This window comes from Chrysochloris asiatica, unplaced genomic scaffold (genome assembly GCF_000296735.1).
Source record: "Chrysochloris asiatica unplaced genomic scaffold, ChrAsi1.0 scaffold00002, whole genome shotgun sequence".
Taxonomy (NCBI): Eukaryota; Metazoa; Chordata; class Mammalia; order Afrosoricida; family Chrysochloridae; genus Chrysochloris; species Chrysochloris asiatica.
This window is the reverse complement of record NW_006408520.1, coordinates 44,555,921-44,572,650: the sequence shown is the minus strand read 5'-3', so window position 1 is coordinate 44,572,650 and position 16,730 is coordinate 44,555,921. Positions and strand designations below refer to the sequence as shown.

Genomic DNA, 16,730 nt, shown 5'->3' with positions numbered 1-16,730 from the left:
TACAACATTTTTGGACATACTCTCCTTGTTTTTCAATATACTTTGTCCATTTGTCCACAAGTTTTTGAATTCCTTATTTTAAAATGTTTTAGTCTGAGCCAAGAGCCATGAATGTACCACGTCTTCACTTCTTTATCAAAGGTGAATCTTTATCTTTGAAGGGCTACTTTAAGGAGACCAAACAGGTGAAAATCTGATGGAGCAAGATCAGGACTATAGGGAGACTGCTTTAACACCTCAAAATGAAATTCTGCAGAGTGTCAACAGTGTGGGCAGAGGTGTGTAGACATGCATTGTCGCACAAGATAACAAAGCCCATGCAGAGCAGTCCTCTGCATTAATCCAAAGTTCAGATCTTCAGTGAGCATTTCACTGTAATGAGCACTGTTGATTGTTGACCTTTTTCCTGCTACTGTTCTGATACAGGTCCTTGAGAATCCAGAAACTGTAAGCATCAATTTTCCAGCTGATATTTGGCTTTTGAACTTTTTCTTGGTCGGGAACTTAGGATATTTCTATTCCATATTCTGTCATTTACTCTCAGGCTCATAGTGATGAATCCATGTCTTGTCACCAGTAATGATTTTTTAAAATAAACTATTACCTTCCTTTGAGTATTGATCCAAATTTGCAGATGTCAAATGCTTCTGTGTTTTGCTCATCCATTAATTGTTTCAGCATCAACATCACACTAGCTTTTTGAAACCCAAGTCTGCCATGGTTTATTTCATAGACAGAGCCATGGCTGATGTGCAAGTGTTTTGTCACATAGTCCACTGTCATTTGTCTATTCGACTGAATAATTTCACATGCACATTCAATGCATCATCAGCCATGGAAGTAGACAGAGTTGTAATATAACTGGAGTGTGGGTAATGTTTGATGCACCCTCATGTGTGTGTGTGTGTGTGAGAAAGAGAGCTAGTTTGTGGGGAAATAAAAATGAGAGAAAGAAGTAAAAGACACTGGTAGAGGTGATATATAATTAGTTAGTCACTTTGGAGAAGCTTGGTGACTTTGGAAAGAGATGGTTGCCATGATGGTCCAAGAGGGGCTCATGCCCAACAGATGCTGGCACTACAAGTGGGTCATTGAAATGAGCGGGCCTGGAACAGATAGCAGGGGTCGAAGTAACTGGAACAATGGCCCAGGAGACTCCCTATACCCAAACAGTCAGTTGTTTGGACAAGTAAGTGCCTGATACTAGCATAGAGAAGTGCTGCTGTGACATTGCCTTGGGTCTCCTCAAATAGATTCCAATGAACCTCTTCTTCATGTACATGGCTGACAACACTATCTCCATCTTTCCTACTGTGATGGTATTTATGGTGGCCTGGCAACCTATGCAGTAGCTATGGCCATTTCACTTTTAAGATGTTAGAAATTTCAAGCCAGAAGTTTCTTCAGGGATAGGTTATCTTATTGGGAAACTCATGAGTTTGGCATTAACTGCTTACAAGTGCCAGTCCATGGGATTCTTGCCAATACATACATCAGATCAGCTAGCTTTGATTGCATCGCTGAGAGAATGGAGTTCAGTTGTAGGGGATTGCTTTCGTGAACCCAAGAAAAGTGCCTGGCATCTTCAGGATCTGTATCTGATTTATATACTTCTTCAGGCCCAATCATTCCTCCTCAGCAAACTCACCTTAAAAATCACTACTAATGCTGAAAAGACCCAAACAACTCTCTTTTCTGAATGATTATGAGACTGTAGAAGGACAATTTCATATTTTTATAGACACAAACACAAAGAAACTATACCACAATTCTTGACTAAAAATAATGTGGAAATTTTTATTTGTCTCCACTACAAAGCAAATCAACAAGTAAAACTGTAACTTTGTAAACATAACAGGAACTGCTACATCAAGAACCACAGCAGCATTTCTTCTTAATAAATTAATTGCTGTGAACAAGAACTAAAATAATGTGAAAGAATTTCCATCTCCTTTTAATTTATTTTTCCATGAATATCTTCTGATACCTGTTAATAAAATGTCCTATTTCGCAGATGTTATTTCATATACTGTCCCGTCTCACAGATCTCACAGATGGTATTGTGGATGTTAAAAGACACATGCCTACAGAGGTATGCATCACTTCATATGGCAATAAGATCTGAGATCTATGAAATAGAATGTTATGTGATTAGAATGTTGTGCAGCCTGTGCAATACATAGTGAAATACCCCTGAAGGCTGTTGTATTAAAAATAAAGAAAGAAAAAACTATGAGAGTCCCTGGTACACAACCTAAGACTCATATCTATTGGACACAGGACATCAGAAACTAGACATAAACATGCAGGGGGCTTCATTAGCAGCCAGATGGGAATTTTGTACATGCCCAGCCAAGGGGGGTGGGTAGGGAGGGGGTTGGTTGTACACAGGAACTCCAGAGAGGTGGCCACAGGCACCCTTCTGGGGAGTCAGTTGCAGATTCTAGAATTGTAATGGCAATGATGGTTCTAGCTTGGCTGCCGTGCTGGTGTGGTGACTTCATGATAATGTGCAGTTGCTGACTCTATAACCTCCGAGAGCCCGGGAGCCTCTTGTGTCCCAGACCTGGCCAGTAGCACCATTGCCCATGGCAAGAGTAGAGGAGTCCTGGCAGGCACTGCCCTGCACCTATAGTGAAATATTGCATGGTTTCTGGGTGGGAATGAAGCCAGGAGGTAGGGACGAGGAGGCAGAAGACAAGGCGCTATGGGGATCAGAATGTACTCTGAAGCCCTACTACTTGTTCACTCTGTGGGTTTGGGGTCTTTAAAACCTTTGAGAGGAAATGATACACAAAATGAGAAGTGCTTTACCATTTAAAAGCAACAACAACAACAGCAACTACATATAAAAAAGTATGGGGTCATGGATGTATGTGCAGTTGTTGGAACAGATCTTAAGTTACACATTCCTGTATATATTCTTTCTGCTGTGCATTATGGTTAGATACACAACTTTGATTGCCTATTGTATAAATGTCCCATCTTTCAACTTACCCACCCTTCCCCTTAAAAGACAGCCATCAGAGAGAGACATGACCATAACCACACAGGTGTCATATAACAGCCCAGGACTAGGCATATCAAACATACTCTAACAGAAATCTATAGCTGAGACCCACATTCTTCAAAAGCAGAATTATAAAGCATAAAATGCCCACTTACGGTCTTAGCATTTTTCAATAGACTCCTAACTGTCACATGTTTACCTTTCACAAGTTGGTGACCAGGGAATATCAATGGACTTAATTTCATTGTCATTAACAGGATTCAAAGATGTTATGTCCATGTTTTTTTGAAAAGACACTCTGGGAATCTCAGTGCCTGAACATTTATCCTGTTGCAAAACTACTTTTGAATCTGATGCCAAATGCTTATTTTGATGCAGAGAATCTGCCCCTTGCTTAAAGGAGTCAATCAAGCTAAAATCACCTTTCTCAGTTTTTGTTATGAAAATAGAGTTAAGTTTCAAAAAAAAAGTAGAATTCTATTTCCTTTTATATTGTTCTTAAAAGTCAATGAGTGAAATATACCACAACCAATCTGTAACTTTTCCTTACTGTTTAGGGAATTGTCTCTTGACCAGAGCTTTAATAACTAGAACATGGGCAATCCCAAGAGAAGAGGATTTAGAAGGATATCTGGGGGAAAAAAATTAAATGTGCTAGATTTAAAGGAATTTGCTTGAGAAAAGCAAATTGATAATGACTAATACAGTGTTAAGGAGCTCTGGTAGTGTAGTGGTTATGAATCGGGCCGTGAACCTCAAAGTCAGCAGTTCTAAACTACCATCCATTCTGCGGGAGAAAGATGAGGTTTTCTGTTCCCGTAAAGATTTACAACCTCGGAAAGCCTGTACAGGGTTGCTATGAGTCGGAACTGACTCCACGGCCCACAACCAATACAGTGTTAGCAAAATATTTTTAACTTTTTCTGTGCAAGTTGAAAGCATTAGCTGACATTTTAACCTAGGGTTCACAGATGTCTTGCTTTAGTCATGGAGATTTTGAGAGATGTTCTGTCAAACCTCCTGTGGGGTTGCCTTTCTCACATATGAAGAAAACTAGAAATAATGGATAAAAATGTGTGTTGTATCCTTTTATTATTTTCTCCTTTTAATATTAGTACTGATTGTTATATTAATTAGAGTCTTTCATTTTGTAAAATTTGTTGTTCTCCTCAGTGATGAGTATAAGTCAAGTAGTATAGGAATCTCTTTCTGAAGGTCTCATGAAAAACTTGAAAGTTGCTTAGAAAGTAAATTTAGTATGGAGTTCCTGTCCAGCAATTCCATCTCAGCTTCTGTTTCTACTTGCTTATTCTATCTGCTCAGCATATTCTCCTTGTAAACTCAACTTACTCACAACTTCTACTGCCTTCTAGTTCTGCACTTTCTATATTCTTCCTTGTCCATGTAGCTAATTTCACTTATCCCATTAGATATGTATTTTCCATTTCATTAACAAATGTTAAATACCAAACACTGTACTGTTTCTGATATTTAATTCAAACTCCACAAATGTTCATCTTAGTAAGTTGTTGTTGTTGTTAAGTGCCGTTGAGTCGGTTCCGACCCATAGCGTAATTGGCACTAAAATATTAGAGTTTTCTTTCCTGAGCTCTTTGTACACCTGTGAATTAATCTGTGATTGGTTGCTTTAAGTTTATTTGTCAAATCCTGAATGATCAGTTATGTCCAGAGTGATAAGATAAAGTGAAACCCAGACAAAATTACCTTATGATGAAAATGCTTCTGCCTGTGTAAGGGTGAAGTTTTAAAGAAATTCTATAGTAATCCCAGGCATTGATATGCTTTCATTTTAACATGTGATAGTTTCCATTCATTCTCCCAGTGTGTTCAAAGCATGTGATGTGCAAAGCAAAGATGTCTGCAATAAGTTATTTCTCTTATTTTCAAAAAGGTGCTTTTGTTGCTGTTGTTGTTAAGTGCTGTCGAGTCAATTCCAACCCATAGAGACCCTGTGTAGGGTTCCCAAAGAGCAGCTGGTGAGCTTGAACCACCAACATTTCATACTGTTATAAATAAGGTTTTAACTTGGAGCTAACTTGACATCACCTAAACATGAGGTTTCCTCCTCCTGCAAAGGTTTTAAAGTCTTGGAAAACCTATACAGGGTCTCTATGAGTTGGAACCAACTCAATGGCACTTATCAACAACAACAATAACAACAATCTGGGCTTGATTAACAAAAACCTAAAACTTCGTCTCTCGTACTTTGGACATATTGTCCGGAGGAAACAATCGTTGGAGAAGGATGTCATGCTGGGTAGGGTGGAGGGTCAGAGAAGAAGAGGAAGACCCCCAACGAGATGGATCAGCCAGGTGGCATCATTGATGGACTCAGGTGTGGCGGCGGTAGTGAGGTTGGCCCAGGATCGAACATTGTTTCGTTCTGCTGTGCATGGGGTCGCTATGAGTCGGTTCCGACTCGATGGCACCTGACAACAACAACAAATGCTCAACAGAAAGTATGTAACCTGTGTCATGGAGTCAAATTATTTTTATTTTTGCATTTTAGTTTTTTATAATTTTATTTTACTTTAGGTGAAATTTTGCTAAGTAAGTTAGGTTTCCAATCAGTAGCTCATATACAAATTGTTCTGTGATGCTGGCTGCAAAATCTGCAATGTGTCAGCGTCTTCATATTGTTTCCCTGGACTCCCCATTTACTTTTGTCTGGTTTCTCTGTTCCTTCTTGACTTTCCATCTTTGGTTTTAGGCAAATTTGTCCTTTTGGCCTCATAAGGTTGATCGTTTGAAGGAGCACATTCTTCATGGCTGTTATTATTTGCCTTATAGTCCTGTGTATTATTTCACCAAAAGATGACCTTTAGGAGTGTCTTCAGTTTCAAGTCAGAAGTTTGTCTAAGGGCAACAGTCTCAGGGATTCCTCTCAGCTCTTTCAGAACAGAGTCCAGTCTTTTTTTTAAGGTAAATTTTTTCTACATTAAAAAAAAAATCATTCTATCCAGGGTTTTCTATTTATTGTGTTCTTGGTCAGAGTGGCCAGTAGTGGTAACTGGACACCATCTCATTCGTCTGGTCTCAAGTTAGAGAGGTTGTGCTTTATGTGGCTTACTAGTCCTTTAGACCAATTGCTTTCTTGAGTTTTCATTTTTCTTCATTATCCTTTGCTGAGCTAAATTATCTTTATTATTAATCATACAATAAGAACTGGTGGCAAAGCAACTAAGCCCTTGGCTGCTAACTTAAAAGTTGGTGGTTTGAACCAAACTTCTCTAAGGAAGAGAGATTTGGCACTCAATTTCAATAAATGTTTGCTGCTTGGAAATCCTTTAGGGCAGTTCTAGTCTGTCCTTGAAAGTCACTATGCATGAAAAGCAATCCATAGGCAATGGGTTTTTGGAATCACAAAACAGGCTACTTTTCCTGGCAGGAGTGGTAGACATGGGAGATGTACAAAAAGTCACTTTCCTTCTCAGAACATGTCTAATTGAGCTAACAGTTTAAGCAGAATGCTCACATGCAGATTTGACCCTCACATTATAGTGGAAGACTATATAGTTTGGACCTGTATTTTCTATATAATTTTTAAAAGAAAACCTTGAAGGATTAACTAATTTGACTGAAGTTGTACAGCCATATTTGTTTCCCTGACATGAAGCACTGCAACATCTAGGCAAAATCTTTAATTTATCTTGAACACTTCAGTGACTCACAAGTTCCTAGCAAATAGTAGATGTACAATTAATGACTGGTGGATAAATTAGAATCTAGTATTCTAATCAAATACTCATACTATTTCATTAAAGAGCCTCTAAGCTGAAAAGTATTTTGAAATGCTAAGTCTCTGCCACTAGACTTTACTACCTTTATTCCCTAAGGCTTTCCCTGGGGGATGTACAATGCAGGAGCACAATGGCATTAAGTTTAAAATTTCTTGGTAGTTGAATATGTGAATACATTTTATGCCTGATCTTATTATTTCTTTTCATGAAAAAGCATGTGCTTCCTCAATAAACATATCTATCTGTATGATAAAAATTAGATCCACTGTAGGCTCAACAGTTTATAACTATTCATTTGCAAGCTCACCTAAGCTTATGTCTCAATAACATAGAGATGATCATAAATATCTTCCTTTGATTAAATGGGTGAAGAAAGGCATACTTATTAGTGGGTCAATATTATTATCCCTCCTTTTAAAATTTCAACAAAGGCATTTCAAGTCATAGGGAGATGTGCTGTATGTGCTATGTAATTTCCACAGATATGCAGTAAACGAAGTTCTCCAAATTTGACACCTATTTTATTTTAAGTCATTTATAACCTAACACTGTCTCTACTGTCAATCAAAATGACAACTGCAAATTCATTCATGAGCTTAATCTAAGAAGAAAAGAAACCCAATTGAGATGATTTAAGTAAAGAGGGAATATAGCATAAAATGAAATTTGCAGAAACTAAGTGTTGTTGTTTTTTTTCTATTATGGTTGTTAAAATTACTACTGGACCCTCAGAAAAGTGACTGAATGATACCCAGATACTGGCTAATAATTTGAGAGGATGTAAGTTTAGATTAAAAAGGAAACTTCAATGTTCATATGACAGATATTTGTGAGCTAGAGTGGCACATTTTCGCATCTAGAAACAACCAACCAACCAACCCTGAGTAGAAACTAATGGAAAACCTTAAACTTTTGGAAAATTGGTCTGTCTGTCAAACTTCATAATATGATTTAGGTAAGAGTTCTTGCTTGCCTCAGGGAGTAATAGACTATTGGGCTTAACTAATGAGATTTTGCTGAAATAGATGAATTCAAAAGAGAATAATTGCACTAGTATTTTTCTAACGGCTAGAGTTCATGAAAATTACCTATTCATATATACATGTTCTCAAGTGTGGCCCTGCTAAAGATGTTAAGACACTAGTAAAAAGCAGCAAATGTTAGTGGTTTCAAAAATTTCATGGAAAAATGAATGAAAAGATAATGGAATTTTTCCATGAACATTTGGAAGCCCCTTCTACAAAGAAATGTATACAATAGGGAATTACCCAAGATTGCTGGAATTGGGCAGCAAAAACAAAAGAGGGAAGGGATAAGAGGATAGTAAAATATTAAGAAAGACAAAAAGAGGAGACTCTACTTCATTACAGTAGTAACTCAATGTTGTTGATTAATATATTACTTTGCTTTAGTTTTATTATTTAGTCTTCAATATTTAAAACAAGAACTTGCTGACCAGTTCAAAATTATTATACCTTGACAATACAATTAAATCTTCTTTATAACTCTTTTCTTAGTTTACAGACAATACCTCCTCTAGGAGTTGTTGTAGTTGTTAAGTGCCTTTGAGTTGGTTCCAACTCACAGCGACCCTGTAAAGGGTTTCCAAGGAGTGGCTGGTGAGCTTGAACCAATGACTTTGCGGTTCAAACCAACTTGCAGTTCAGAGCATTAACTTCCTCTAGAAGTAACCATTATTTGAAATTTATTACTTAGTACTTTAATGAATTTTTAAATAGTTTTCTACATGCGTTTGTATCTCTAAGTAATACATAGTGTTATTTGAATACTTAAATCTTTATATTATTGGTTTCAGTCTCCACCTTTATTTCATTTAATATTGTTTCCAAAATTTATCTATGTTTATTCTTTTTCCTTGATGTTAAGTGCTGTTAAGTTCCAACCAATAGCGACCCATTACAGCCCTGTATGGGGTTTTCAAGGAGCAGCTGGTGACCTTGAACCACCAACCCTGCAGTTCAAACAACTTTTCAGTCTGACGCATTAGCCCACAGAGCACACCAGCTATATGTATAATATATTATTGTACATGAATATGAATTAATATAAAATTATAGGTATATATATATTTCCATTTTATATGTGCTCTTTCTATTTTGTGGTGTGTTATAAAAAGAAGAATTGTGCATTTTAATACAGGCAACATACAAATGAACTTATCCCTTAGATTCTTCTCCTTACTACACATTGTACATCCCACTGAAACCAATCATCTGTTGCACTGATGACCTTTAGACTCTCTTTCGTAACTCTCCTTGCATGTATTTTTGAATATTTTAAAAACTTTCTATTGTGAATGGAGTTAAGATTTACAAAGCAGATTATCAGTTTTGCATTCAATAAATTGTGTATTTCATTTTATTTCATTTCAATGATTTCAATTCCCTCTGTGTAACATCACTTATCCTACTTCTTCCCTGTGTTTCTGCTTTCCATTCCTGATTCTTTCCCAACCCTTCTGAACTTTGTCTTTAGGCAAATGCTGACCTTTGGATCTCAAATGGTTGATCGGTCCTTGGGGTGTGTACCTCTCTATATACTTATCTATTGCTTGGCTGAAAACTGAGCCGCAGGGTGAATTCAGTTCCAGACGTGAAGGGTGACCAAGGGCCATAGATTCACAGTTCAACCAGTCTTCATCTGGACAGTAAACCTAGTCTTTTTTTTTCAATGTTTTATTGTGAATTATGTGATAATTTACATGGGAGAACATTAGCTTTACATTCATCCTATCTTATATCGTTTCATTGCCATGTTTACAATCCCCTCCACGCATCATCAACCAACCAGGGTATACCCTGCAAGCCTGCCTTCTGGTCATCTCTACTCTCTGTCTAGAGTCCCCAGCCACTCCATCTCTCCACGTCATCGTCTCTGCCTCCATCTCTGGTGACACTGTTTCTCTGGGTAGGGTCCCGCACTCTGATCTTCTCCCTTGATGGTCTCAGGGACCTCCACTCCTGGACTGCAATGTCAATCACTCCCCTCCTTTTGCTACAAAACTCCCACCTTTACATTTCCAACCCTCATAGTCAATCCTCATAGCAATTATTTACTATTGTACTACATGAGTGCTATCCCCATCTCCTTTCATCAGCCCTGCCCAGACAAATTGGATACTACTTAGTGGAGATTCTGCTCTCCTCTGTGCCCTCTGGATCTAGGCTCCCTCTTGATCTTGTAAGCCAGTCACTTCTTGCTTTGGCAGGCCCCCCATCCACCACCTCTCCCATTTTGGGTAGCCAATGTCCAAGTTGCCCATTCCTGTCTACTCTGTGTATCTAGGGGGTGGAAATGATCCTTGCTGTAAAGATTTGTTCCTTCTTTGGAGCTACTGCATCTATAGGTGCAGGTCAAGTTCATCAAATTGTATCTATCAGATTTCTCTTTTTTTCCTCTTCTTTCTTCTTCTAGTTGAGTTCTGATCATCCAGCCACTGAAGCCAGGTCAAGTGGGTATTATCAGCAAGTGTGGGTGTTCTTGGGCATATGCCCTCTCTTCTTATCAGCTGGACACTTCACTCTCCACTCTAGTACTCTGTGGCTATGTCATAGACTCTGTTCCCAGGAGTCCCCAGGTCTTGCCATACTTCTGGCCAACCAGGTCTCTACCTAGGTTCATAGGAGTTTATTGAATGTGGAGGACTTAGCTTGTAGCTTCATTGCTGTTTTTCCCTCACTTCTCATTGTCGGTGACTAACGTGGTCACCAGTCAAAGTGCATGTCTGCTCGTGTATTCCCATTGAGTCTTAACCTTGCAAGGGGGTTTGCCCTGAGGGGATCCAACTACTTGCCTTGATGTCTCCTGGGCAAGCAACTTGCTTGTTCTTATAGTAGTCAGCCAGATTGCCATTATTATTTTGTATTTTTCCTGTCGGTCTTTCTTTCAAGAAATACCTTCTGTTCTTCTAGCCACTCCAGGCTCGTCTGCTTGTCCTTTCAAGTGGAAATTTCCTACTCAGAAGATTCTGGGTGGGGTTCAGGATTCCACCTATGGTCTTATGTAATGCAGGGGCCCCACAGGAAGCCTCTTTCACTGGGCAAGTTCTAGACCCATTTTAGGTATTCCAATAGGCAGAAGACGGACTTACAAACTTTCTATGGTGATATTTCTGGCTATTTCTTTCTCTCTCCTTCAAGAGTTTATTTTATAAATGTATGCAAGGGAAACCAAGATTCAAAAAACAGCCAAGCATCTTAACATTATTTCCACCCTTTTGCCCATTCCAAACATGTCTCAATCCTTGTATCCCAGAGCCCTCTTTTTCCAAGATTGTACGTACATCATTATTTACCTCTGTCCCACTTAGCCCATGCAAACCTGCCTAATTGTTTTCCCATCTGCTTTGTTCTTCCATTTCCCTCCCCCTTCTTTGGTATTGTTCCCTTCCCCAGCACCCAAACTATACTGTGTCTAATCCCTACCCTGTACTCCACCTTTCCTCCCTCACCTCATCCCACCTCCCAAATCCTGGTAACCAGCAAAGAACCCCCTCCCCCTTTAGTATGGGTTCTTTTCCTTAGTCTTTTACAATAGCAATCCTATGTAGTATTTCTCCTTTTGTGACTGACTAATTTCACAATAGCAGTCACTGGAGAAGGATATCATGTTTGGTAAGGTGGAGGGTCAGAGAAAAAGAGGAAGACCCCAACGAGATGGATTGGCCAAGTGGCAGCATCGATGGACTCAAGTGGCAATAGTAGTGAGGTTGGTCCAGGATTAGGCAATGTTTCATTCTGCTGTGCATAAGGTTGTTATGAGTCGGCACTTGGTGGCACCTAGCAACAACAACAACAATGGTTAGTGATCATGAACATTTCTTCATATCATTGTTGCCTGCCCAGATCTCCTCCTTGGTGAAGTGTCTGTTCATGTCCTGGACTGATTTTTTAATTTAAGCCTAATCTTTTTTATGATTATGGGTTTTCCCCCACATTTCTTCACACTAAATCCAAGAGCTTCTAATATGATTTCTTTCAGAGAAGTTGGTAGTAGTAGCCAGGCACAATCTAGTTCTTCTGATCTCAGGGTCGTGGAGGCTAATATTCCCATGGTCTAAATGGAAAATTGCTTCCAAGTGTCTTTAATTTTTAACACTCTTCTATCTTATTGTACTATAGACGATCACTCATGAACTTTTAAGATTCAATCACTACTCATCAAATTAGGATGAGGTACACTATTTTTGTGGGTTATGTGATGCCAATTGATTATAGTGTCTCCTAAGACTGTGATCCTGAGTCCTCATTTCATCAAGTTGTTTGATTATATCCAGGGAGTTTTCATAACTTTGCCCCCTGTATGCACATGCATCCATAGATACATTTTCAACAAAACTAAGTAACCATGTACAAATACCCCCGACTTCTAAACCTTTATATGGAGTCCTGGTGTGGCGCTGAGGGCTAATGTGATGTCTGAAAGTCTGTTTGAACTGCAGGGTTGCCAGTTCAAGCTTACAAGTTGCTCCTTGGAAACCTTATACAAGGTTGCCATGAGTCAGAACCAACTCAAGGACACTTAACAACAACAACAACTAACCTTTATATATTTGTGAGTATAATCCCACATTCTCTCCCACACCCATTCAGCCTGTGTATCTATCCATGTAGCTACACACAGATCACCATTATTACTGAGTTGTATATATGGCAATATTTAACTCTGTTGTCTTTATCATGCCTCTCCATGACTTCCCATGCTTCTATAATTCTTTTGTCAAACTCCCTATTATTGTATAATGTTGAAGTTTTTAAGTACCAAAACTTCAGTAGAGTCAGTTCCAACTCATAGTGACCCTATATAGGGTTTCCAAGGAGTAACTGGTGAGCTTGAACTATCAACCTAGCTGTTCAAACTGACTTTGCAGTCCAGTGCATTAGCCCACAGCACCACACCAGGACTCCTTATTGTATAATACTTCCCCTTTATCAGAGTTAATATGTATCTTCTCCACTGTGGGTTAATATCCTGAACTGCAATGTTGGTTTGAACCACAAGGTCAGTGATTCAAGCTCACCAGTTGCTCCTCAGAAACCCTATAGAATGTTGCTATGGGTCAGAACCAATGAGACAGCACTTAACAACAACAACTCTCTATCCAGTGAATTACTCCTCCTTCTCTCCCAACCCAGTAATCAGCAAAGAAAATTTCTATTAGTTTGAAAACCTTTTATTGAGTTTTTACAATAGTGGCCTCATGCAATAATTTGTCCTTTTATGACTGACTAATTTCACCCAGCATGATGACTTCCCAGTTCATCCATGTTATGTGTTTCACAGATTCATCATTATTAATGTTGCATAACATTCCCTTATGTGTAGGTATGAAAGTGTCCTTCCACTGATAGCCATTGAGGTTGATTTAATCTTTTCACTATTGTGAATAATACTGCAATTAACCTGGGTGTACATATATCTATTCTTGTTTTGTTTCTCTATCCCTGATAAAGCTAATAGACATCCAGATTTTAATATGTCCCAAATGGAATTTATGATCTTTTGATTTCTTCCAGTGAACTTCATTCTCCAAAAGACATCATAATTTTTTTTTTTTAATTGCATCTCTATCCATATAAAACTAGTTCAGGCCCTGCTAAGGATTGAATTGTGTCCCCTGCTGTGGGACAAAGCACTGGACCACAAAGTTATTTTGAACCATAAGATCAGTGGTTCAAACTCACCAGCTGCTCCTCAGAAATCCTAACCAAGGTTTTTATGAGTTGGAACCAACTCCATGACACTTAATAACAATAATAACAACAAGAAAATATATGTAAACCTCAGATGCATGTAAATGTTGGAATGAAGTTGTTAAGGAAGACAGTAAAATAATTGATGCATTTGCGTTATGGTGCTGGAGAAGAATATTAAAAGTACCACGGACTTCAAGGAGAACAAACAAATCTGTGTTGGAAGAAGTACAGCCAGAGCCCTCCTTAGAAGCTAGGATGGCCAGACTTCATCTCTCATACTTCAGACATATCATAAGTGCCCAGTCCCTGAACAAGGGCATCATGCTTGGGAAAGTGGAGGGTCAGTGAAAAAGAGAAAGACCCTCAACGATATGCATTGGCACAGTAGCAGTAACAATGGGCTCAAGCTTAACAACAATTGTGAGGATGGCACAGAACCAGACAGTATTTTGTTCTGTTAGGTATAAGGCCACTGTTAGTCAGAACTAACTTGATTCCTCTTAACAATAACAATAAAAACATATGTTAAAATTTTAACCTTTATATAGGTAAGTATGTTGTTGTTGTTAAGTGCCATTGAGTCAGTCTGACCCATAGTGACCCTGTATAGGGTTTCCAAGAAGCAGCTGGTGAGCTTGAACCATTAACCTAGAGGTTTATGACTTTGTAGTCCAAAATATTAACCCATAGAGCTACACCAGGATCACTAGGTAAGTATGAGCCCATAGATATTGTCTGTGATCAAATTAAAAAAAAAAAAAAAAGATTGTGAGTTTGAATCTACTCATAGCCTTTATCTCTAAATACTATAGCTGAGGAAAACATGGAGCAGTTCTACTTTGTAACATAAGTGGTTCCTGCAAGTTGGAATTAATTTAATGACAATGTATTTAGTTTTTGATATGTGTAAATATGACCATATTTTAGAAATAAGGATTTTCTTTTGCTATGTTAATGGTCCATAGAGGCCAAGATGGCCAAACTTTGTCTCTCATACTTCAGACATATTGTCAGAAGGGAGCAGTCGTTGGAGGGACAAAGAAAGAGAGGAAGCCCCCCAATGAGATGGATTGGCCAAGAGTCAACATCAATGAACTCAAGTGTGGCAAAAGTAGTGAGTTTGGCCCAGGATCGGGCAGTGTTTCATTCGGCTGTGCATAAGGTCGCTATGAGTTGGTGCTGACTTGATGGCACCTAACATCAACAACAACAACAAGGACTCAACAGCAACAGTTCTTGTCCCCCTAAAAGTTAGAGCTGGTACAAAGCATAGAAAGTAGCTTCTTTGGGAGTGTGTTCTCTTGGGAAATGGAAAGACATCACTAAAAAGTGTGATATTTCAAGTCCAGGAAGCTTTGTAATGATTAGCCTCTCATTGATCATAATTGAGGAGGATGCATCCTTCCCTTTGAACTAAGAAACCACAGAGACATATCTTTTTCATCTCAGAGGATTCCAGGCACTTTTATATGGTCTATCAATGACATTGACTATCTAGCTCTATGGTTAGCAGTAACATACCACTGGTAGTTATAGCAGTAGACTACAAGACTGGAGGTACTTGGAATCACCTTGGGGAGTGCGGAACAGCATCAATTTCAGAGTTCAGCCTTGAGTAATGCCATTGGCAACAGGGGAACCCTGACAAGGACTGATTTATGGGTACAGTATAGGTATCTTGAGATTCTTGTAACTATTTATGTGGAGAGAGAATTCTGGACAAGATGGAAATTACTATGAATATTTGTGGCTTCAACATACTGTTGTTGTTGTTATGTGCCATGGAGGCGGTTCTAACTCATAGCGACCCTGTGCAGGGTTTCTGAGACTTTAAATCTTTACAGGAGCAGAAAGCCTCATCTTTCTTCCATGGAAGAGCTAGTAGTTTTGAACTTCTGACTTGTGGTTCACAGACCTATTCATTACCACTACGCTACCAGAGCTCTACTGTTGTGAAAGCATAAATTTAAATGGCAGCTCTCTTGCGCCATTGGACCAATAAGGCATATGGAGGTCCTCAGTGACCAAACAACCCACAATAGTTTGTAATGGGGACAATAACCATTCTTCCTTGGTTCAAAGAGCCCAGCTGTATTATTTATTAGTTTTGTAACTTTGGGAAGGTGAATTATCTCTCTATGCCTCATTTACCAAATCTGCATAATGGGAGTAAAATGTGCCTATCTCATAAGGTTGTTTGTTGACTCTCAGGATTCTATATTATTCAGGTTCTTAAAATAGTGTCTACCTTATAGTGTATACGTACATGAGGGTAAGTAAAATATAATTATTGCTGCAAAGTCATAGAAACAGTTATTAATCAAAAATGTCAAAATGTGAAGCTACTGTTTCTCAAAATATTTTCATCTAGGGTTTTACACTTCTGATGGTAGTGTTTCCATCTCTCCAATTCTATCCTCTGTCATCCATCTGTTAGTTTGTCATGCTGTGGTGTTCTGCTTGTTGCTATAATGCCGAAAGCTATGACACTGGTATTTCAAATACCCTCATTCTCACTCATGGTGGACAGGTTTTTGTAGAGCTTCTAGATTGAGAGACTATGGATAACGTTGTGGAAAATGGCAATTCCAGAACCATTAATTGTGCTTATGCAGAACTTGTACATACAGCAAGATGTAGTAGTGCCAACAGAGCAAAGGGATACTGAATGGTTTAAAATCTTGCTACATCAGGGTTGAATCTCTTCACCATGCTTATTAATCTGTATGCTGAGCAAATAATCTGAGATGCTAGACTATGTGAAGTATAATGTTGAATCTGGACTGGAGGAAGGCTCATTAAAAGCCTCTGATATGATACGCAGATGTCACAACATTTCTTGTTGAAAAGGAAGACTTGAGGAACTTATTGAACATTTAAGGCTACGGCCGTCAGTATTGATTATATCTCAATGTAAAGAAAAATAAAAACTCTCACAAATTGGACCAATCAACAGCATTATGGTAAATAGAGAAAATACTGAAGTTATCAAGGATTTCATTTTACTTGAATCCAAAATCAACGCTTATGGAAGTAGCAATCAAGAAATCAAATGATGTATTGCATTAGGCAAACATGATGTAAAAGATCTCCTTAAAGTGCTAAAGAAGAAAGATATCACTGTGAGTACTAAGGTGCACCTTACCCACACCATGTTATTTTCGATCACCTCTAAGAATGTAAAAGCTAGAGTGAATATCAGAGACTGGAGAAGAACTGATGCATTCAAATTTTGGTGTTGGC

The 16,730-nt window shown here is 38.5% G+C and overlaps 1 pseudogene; it reads left to right on the top strand.

Annotated features, from left to right (window-relative positions):
* Nucleotides 1-1,036: 1,036 nt before the first annotated feature.
* Nucleotides 1,037-1,561, top strand: LOC102839866 (annotated as a pseudogene).
* The last annotated feature ends 15,169 nt before the right edge of the window (nucleotides 1,562-16,730 follow it).